Here is an 8,837-nt window from a genome sequence, read left to right as displayed (position 1 = left end):
ATATTCATCCCTAAGTACTTGATATTGCACATCGTTGGATCACTTTTTGGCGCAAATTTTAAATACTGTGTTTTCTCAGTATTGATTTTCAATTTGTTGTTATGGAACCATATTTCTGCTCTTTTCCAAGTTTTTATCGCTGCACCTTTTCACTTCTTGCTCTGTTTTTGCTGTTGATGTTAGATTGAAAGGCAAATCATTTATATATATAATGAACAGTAATGGACCCAAAATTGATCCCTGTGGTACTCCATTAGCCGCTTTGTTAAGGATTTATCCATGTTTAACTCCACCAACTGCTACCTCTCTTTCAAACCACTCGTCTATATCTTCCTCTGTAAAGTTTGACTTTTCTTCTTGATTTTTTAGCACACTCTTCAACTCTGCAATTGAGAGCTCGTTCACCCATTCACCTTCCACTTCATTGTTATTTAATGATGGCCACAACTTCTTCCAAGATGATTGTATTATTGTGTCAGGTACACTATTCGTAGTTTATAAAGTGTAGTACTAATTAATAATATAAATTTATAAATGAATAGGTTTCGTTGAAAAACTACGTGCAATTTGATTGAAGTTCAAATTCAACGATAAAGTACTTTATAATTTAGTTATTTTGGTTTTGGAATCACTGGTTTATACCAAAGCAGTTAGTTCTTCTCTCTCATCTCCCCAGTCTTTATTTATCTATCTGACAGACCCTTAATTACCATTTCAGCGTAAACACCGTCCGAACGAAACGGCCGACGGCACGACAAAAATAAATTAGTTGACATTAGCGTTAGTTTCAAGGTACCGCGCCGGCGACGTTCTAATGCTGAATAACTTATCTGCGCGGAATTTCAAGGATAGCCGGAACTTTTACACGCCAAGCAAAAGGATAACGCAACGGCCGCGAGGGTGTGTGCGGTCGGGTCTCTCTTATCTTAATTATCTGTTGGCGTATAAGGAAACGGTTTTAGGCGCGCTTTCCAACAAAGAAAGCACCGTTAGAATCCAAGCCAAAGAAGCCGTTCGCAAACCGATCCGCTAGTTATGACTTACTGTTGTTAAGGAGGTCGAAACTCGCCGGACCTCGTTCATTCATCTAAAATACCTCTCAACATAACCCTTAATTATTACGAAAGATACCTCTTCTTTCAGAGGTTCATCAAGAAGAAGTCGATATCTCACGATGATGTTGATGAAATTTATAAAACACCATGTGGTCTATATTTTATAGTCCGTTATTGATGGATTACCGTTTTTTTTAAGTTTTAAATTAGCTACATAATAACTTTTCCAGTTACAAACCAAAAAGAGAATAAAATGAAAATTTTAATGAAGACGTTTTGTTTAAGTATTTCTGTAATAAGTTATTCATGCAAAAACAAGCCTCTGACCTTTTCATTTCTATAAAAACTTAAGACATGGAAGTTAGCTTGAAGAAGAACTCGCCGACGATTTAAGCTGTCCTTCAGGTAATTCATTTGCCGAATTGCGAAACTAATGTTTATGGCCTGGGGCACCGCCATAAAGGCTAGGTCTTTTTCATCATTGTTCCATCCCGTCGCGATTATTAATAAGGTGAACGTTGTTGTTGTTGTTGTTGTGGCAATCATCATATACACGATTTCAAATATTTTAACATCATTGAGGTTGTATAATGACGTTGTCATTTGCGATAAATATTTTTGCAGTAAGTTAAATTGCTAAATTGATGTCAGGGTTACGCAAAAGACTAATTGGTCAATTTCATCTTTATAGATATTAAAACAATTTTATTCGGGTAACAAAATTATTTTTAGTAAAACCCAGATATATTTATCCCTGGAAAGATAAATCAATAACGAATCTTTTTCGTTCGAGTTAACAAGACACTAACGATGTTATTTTTTCATATCTTTTCGGACGACATCGCCCCTAGAGTGAATGATATTTGTCTTCGATTCTCGTCCCCAATTTTTTTCACGCGCACACGTGTCCAAAAGTCCAGCGGATCGTTAAGTTGAGGGCCCTTTCCAATCCCAGACGATTAGTTGTTAGCGTAAACCCATTTTCTGGAATGGGTCCGCGTAAGTTCTGCAAACAGCGATTCCGGAATCGATATCCCATTTGTAAATGGACCGCCCATCCTTAAAAAGTAATATTTTTAGATTATTGTGTCAATATTGGGTGACCCTTCCGCGACCGCGTTTGTTGTAGAAATGAATAACTTTAAAAAAAAAAACAAGAATAATATTGACTATTTTATTTTTGAGGGGGATATTTTATAGATGATAATTAGTTAATTAATTATTCTAACTATAAGAACATCCTACATGTAGCCAACTAACTGAAAATAGTTTCAGTAGAGCTCGCGTTTCGGAAATTAGTTCGCTAACCTCCGACATTTGTTTACAACCGTCTAGATTAGTTTACCAAAGTTATAATGCAGCCGGTGTTTATGTAAGACTTTTAACCTTCATTTTCCCTCAGAAAACAATTTGTTGTTTGTGGGGTAATCGTATAAAAATATATCAATTTATTATTTAAAATCAGCTAAAATGATTGTTCTTCATTCCTTTTAACTTAATTAATACGACAACCAAGGCCCAGATTTTATTTTACAAACATTCTCAACCCGTTATTTTCTATATTTATAGTAATCTTTAATTAATATTTGCAGAGGTTTTGCGGACGACATCGACTACCTCTGTATCTTCATTTTCGTATTAGCAGATTATTAGTGCAAACCATCCTTTGTCCATATGTGGAATGCAACTAATTTAAACTGGCGACAAAATCGGGTTTGTAGACTAAATGAGATCTGTAATAATAAGTTTATTACAAAAAATGTAATAGAAACTATAAACCGTTGAGTATTTGCAGATAATTACTTACAATAATATACATTTTAACCTATGAATAATAATAAACAAAGTTTAAAAGAATGTTCCAAATTAATATAGTATTAATAGACGGTTCAAGATTACGATTATAAACAATCCTTTTCCTATTTTTTAAGGAACAGGATTGTAAAACTTACTTTTTGACAGTTCCAATATGATTCAAACATTTATTGCAATTATTATGTTTGAACGAATTTATGACTGTTCTGCTTGGCCTATCTCCTTTGCATTTGTATATAGAAAAAGTGGCTAGAACTACAGATTTAATGAATATGCTCAAAACTGTTCCGATATGTCCTACCAATGGGCTGCGGAAGACATTATTTGGCGGGATCACTATCAGTGATTAATGCTCTATACCAGATTGTGCTGCCTGAAACGCAGTTTTGGATCGAAAACGAAAATTTTCTGGTTCAGGCAGGTACTTGCATGTTAGGATGGATCAAAAACGCCGGATAGAGTCGAGGCAGGAGTATACTGCCAGACACTTCGGATTAAGCAAGCTTACAGCCTAACTACGTACTGTAGTGTATTCCAGGCGGTAGTATTTGATATTGACATGGGTACTAAAATCACATAAAACTGCCAAATTACCTACGAGCTATAATATTCTCATTTTTGAAAGACTGTACCGTATAGTACGTATTAATGCATATACATCAACGACCAATCAAGTGAAAGCAGCTATTCAACATATATATGTATGACATAAAAATACCTAGGTTAAATAGTCTAGGAATGTTTGCAGATGACATGATAATTTTAACACAAAACTATGATCTCGAAGAAATTATAGAGCAGCTGCAAAGTGCACTCAACGAAACTATTAAATGGCTGAATAAATGGAATATACAACTCAACCCAAACAAATTCGAAGAAAAATTTTTACCCTGAGAAGAATAAGAAATCCTACCTTGCTAACAATAAATAACCACGAAATAAAGTGGAATCCAAAAGACAAAGCTGTAAAATATCTAGGAGTCATGCTAGATCAAAGGTTAACATGGAGTATACAAATCAACTACAAATTAAATCAAGGTTACAACAGATTACGTGAATTATATCCATTTATAAACCAAAAATCAAACTTAAAACCAACTGCACGATATTACTATATAAATCACTAATCCGCTGACTAATCACTTATGCTAGCCCGGTGTATTAAATGTAATTAGAATCGTTACAAAACAAAGTCATTAGAATAGCAGTAGATGCACCCTGGTTTGTTAGAAATGGACAAATAAGAAACGACTTAAATATAGAGACGATTGAGAATTTTATACATAGGGCAACAACAAATTTCTTTCAAAAAATCCAATCTTGTAGTTCCGCAAGAGAATATAATCTGAATATACGAAATCTACACACTCGACTAAAACGTCAGCTACCGCAAGATACTCATCTGCCTGAATAATGTAATGAATAGATATTAAAACAACCTGTAGAATATATGTATATAATTATTTACTATGTTGAAAAGGTACGAACAATAGTACGCTAAATTTAAGGCGTAGTGCGAAGGGAAGATTAAAGAAATTAATAAAATGTCACCAACTTGAACTGGTTCCATAAAATGTTACTAAAATCTCATTACAGCATCGGATGCTGTAAGGAGTCTCATTACAGCACCCGTTTGAGTACTGTAATAGCTTTCATTACCGTCGCGAATTACAAAAAAGAACTTTAAACACACTGAGTTGTGATAACCAGTATTATACGGTAAAATTGCATGAAAGTACCGAAGAGAATAGAAATAGTAAAGTACTGATTGTGAGTAAAACAATGCGATATACTGTTGAACCCAAATTGTTCATCACAGTACTCAGAGTGCATTTAAACAACTGGATTGGACCCAAAAAGGCATAAACATTGATTGCAAATGCTTAAGTGATTTGCGCTACGCATAGTTCTTCGATATAGTTCAACGAGGAGAAACAACAGCTCTAACATCAACATTGGGGATAATGAGATTTAAAGGATTGACAGCTACGTATATCTTGGCTCTGCGGTTCGTGTCGAGAGATAATGGGCATCTACGGGAAACTTAGAGACATCTTCAATAGAAAAGGCTTTCCATTAATGCGTGTTTCCGGTTATGACATAAGGCTCTGAAACATTAACATTAATGGTAGCCACTGCCAGGAGGATCCAAGTAAAGCAAAGATAGATGGAGAGATCAATCCTGTGTCTAACTCTGAGGGACTACATACGAAATGAAGAGCTATGAAGAAAAATTGACGTAAATGATGTGGTCAACATTGTGGCAAAGCTTAACTGGAACTGGGCGGGTCATGTCGCGTAAATGAAGAGTGAGCAGTGGACAAAACGATTGCTTGAGTGGAGACCGCGAGCGAACAGACGAAGTAGACATCAAAAGACTGACCAACAATTGGATTCAGACAGCACAGAATAGAATCGAATGGAACAGAATAGGGGAGGTCTATGTCCAACAATGGACGCAGAGGGCTGCTTGATGATAATAATCATAATAACTTGATCTAATCTAAATTACGACAGATTCGTCTTTGATTATTGACAATTCCTCGTCTTCAACGTCATCATCCTCTTCATTTTTTTTTTAGAATGTGATATATTTTTACTGGTATCACTTTTATGCCCACTGTTTGGGTTTTTACCCTGGGCCGGGGTAAATACCCGGATAAATACCTATTGGTATTTATTCACTGGTGATAAAAGAGTTTCTCTGATCTGGGTCACTCTGAGGTTGCTGGCAATGAACCGGCAGATGAGCTAGCACGAGAGAGTAACGCTAAAGCGTTTATGGGGCCAGAGCCAGTAGTTGGTGTATCAAACATATGATTGGGCTGTGGGCTGAAGAGAGATTTCGCCTAGTGTGGGCCAATTTTCCTAGAATGAGACATGTTATAGAACTTGCTCATAGCAGCATTAAAGTTTTTTGTATCTTTAGTAGGCACTGCCGATTAACGACACACCTCAACTTGTTGGGTCTAAGGTGCAAGGTTGGTAAGATTTATTAAAATATTGAAACCAGTACATTCACCTAAAACTTAGAGTATAGCTGACGGAATGGAAATGAAATTTTTCTTGACATTTTGACGCCCATCAATGTGAACCTAATTTCACAGCCCAATTGCACGACTGTACACCGTATTATTTGAGAAGGAGTTTCGCATCAAATCACGGTCAATTTCGTAATCGGACGAGATCGCAGCGTGCCGTTAGTGGTCCGTCCGGGTCTCCGTAATACCACCTTTTAGCAAAATATTCTAGGGACGGACCGGAGCGCGATGCCTCGGGTCCGGTTTCAAGGTGCGAACGGATTTCGTGATATTTAGAATGGACGGTGAATTATTACGATTTAAAGGTCATCGATCGATCGGCGGCGGCCCCGGGGTGCGCTAACACGTCAGGCAAAAACGGCGTGCGAAGCAAGCACGATTGCGACCATATACGAACCTAACGTTTTACACGAAATCCAGATATTAATCGGAGAATAACAAGTCGCCCGTTTCGTAATAAACTGGATGTATGTATTTGGTGCAACTAACTTTACTGAATACAATATTCACTTTTCGGTTTTTCTGTGCTTAAGAATTAGATTAGCTTTTTAGGTTGAGCTCCATTGTCTTGTGGTAGGGATACATCACCTATCCAATAGAAGGCGTTTCTCTAACCCACACTGGACTGGATGGTATCGTTCGACCAGTAATGATTTGGCCTCCAGCTAATTTAATACTAAGGCATAACTTTAAATTATCGTCTAGAGTTTGCTTTAGCTATTAAGCCATTAAATATTTTAAAAAAAGTCCCTTTTTATAATCACAAAAATTTGCAATACTAATTCTAAACGATATCTCATTTCATGCTATAGAACGTCATTATTTTATAGAGTAAACATTTCTTTTTAACTGAATAATATTTATATGTAAAATAAAGTTTTTAAATAAAACTTTGACCTATGTAATTAAAATTGCAAGTGACATAGCTTTTAATGTTCTTTACAGACTTTGTTTATAAAGTTTACGGTGTAATTGTTAACTAAATGTCAAGATGAAGTTTTAAAGCAAAAACTCGCAATCGGTTTTGAAATTAATGACTTTTACATGTTTTATAGTGTATGTTAACAATTAATTTGACTGCAGGAATAAATTTAAAAACAACAAAACCAATAAATAACTGCGTCATTTCTTGGTTAATCCAAAAAGTGCGTCAAAGTGGAGTGACTCATATTGCAGTCGAAATTAAAAACCAAACCCTTGCGAATGGGGCCTCAACTGCTGCAATATGAAACGTTCGAATACGTCCGACAAATATTTACAAAGTGTACGCGAAATAAGAAACGATGGCCCGTCAAAGGACGTTAAATTTCCAATTTCCCGTGAGCCACGTAAAATATTTAATACGGGCAGGCAATCAATATTTAATATTTTACTACGAACGGCGACAGCTTCTGCTGGATAAAAAGGCTTGTTCATTTTTTTTGTACCAAAAAACAATCTTTTCGATATAAACTAATATCAACGACATCCAATTACTTCTCAACTAATTACTTTCAGAAAAATTACCTACGTTAAAAACAATTTTAAATCATAAATACGCGGAAGTATTTGCTCCCTTATTTACCACCCGGCCCCATTTAAAGCAGGATTTTGCGTGCCGTTGGCGCGTCATTAATACGCGGTACATCAGAGGTGAGGAGAAAAGGGAGTCAGAGTTTTTCCGCGAGGGCAGTTTTGACAGTGCGTCGTCGCTGCAATTGTGGGGGGTGTAAGAAGTTGGGAGAGAGCGAGTTGGAGAGCACTATTGATCGCATTTTTTGATCCCCGAGCGTCGAGACGCCCCGCGTCCCGGCGCCTCCGTCACCCTGCGCCTCCGGCCCCCCTTTTACCACCCCTTCACTTGATGCCCCAAATGCAACGGCAGCGCCGAAACGTTGCAGTTCGGCTAATTGCGCGCCCCCGGCGTCCCTTCGGCGGTGGTGTCGCCGTCGTCGTCAACGCTGCCGTCGTCGTTGGCGCCCCGACGACCGTTCTTAAAAAACTCCTCGTTCTCCGATAAATCAAGATTTTTATCGACGGTTAATTTATTTTTAACGCTCAACATACAACGGTTAGTTATTAAAGGAGAGTTAATCCTTTTAGCTTAATGTATACAGGGGGTTACGTATGACATGGAATTATGTGAATTATGTGCCACCAACTAAATTTATTATTGCTTGCAAAAAAATAATTTACGATAAATAACGATAATTGAATTTGTACCAATACAAAATATGTTAAGGATTTTGAGCGAAATGAAAAAAATAGTTTTGATGGAGCAATAAATTCCTGTTATATATTTTAAAACGAACAAAACAGTTACATATTTTTTTTAACTTTATACACAACTACAACCACAACATATTTTTACTCTTAACTGAATAAGTCAAGAATTGATGTTTTATCCATTAATTAACCACAGACCTCACGCGAACATTCGTTATTGCTTAACAAGACAGATGACCTTATAGACTTTAAGACATTAGAATATTACACAACGTATTTTGTATTTTTCGAACCTTGAGGTAATTGGTGGATGCATGAACTTATAATGGAAGAAATAAGGAAATTATATACTTTTAAAAGTATGAAAATTTCATTCCTACATTACTTCAATGTTAATTTAATAATAAAGTATTAAAAGCTATGTGTTGAAAAAAGTTTTAAAACTCACATCGAAACTTTCAAATAGTACAGGGTGTCCCAATTTCGATGTCCGCATAAGCTATCTACGAACTAAAAGAGATAGAAAAAAAGTAGCTTACATGTCATGATCTCGTTTTTCGAGAAAATGCTAATGCCGAAAATTGCCCTAATTCGCCCTATCGGCAAAAATTGATAATTTTGCGAAAATGACAATCGCAAATATCTCATTTATTATCAAAGATGGAGTATTATAAATAAAACATTATATGGGCAACTTTTTACGAAGAATTCAGTGGCGTAG

The sequence above is a fragment of the Onthophagus taurus genome, chromosome 2 (genome assembly GCF_036711975.1).
Source record: "Onthophagus taurus isolate NC chromosome 2, IU_Otau_3.0, whole genome shotgun sequence".
In the NCBI taxonomy this organism is placed as follows: domain Eukaryota; kingdom Metazoa; phylum Arthropoda; class Insecta; order Coleoptera; family Scarabaeidae; genus Onthophagus; species Onthophagus taurus.
Note: the sequence above shows the minus strand (reverse complement) of the source record.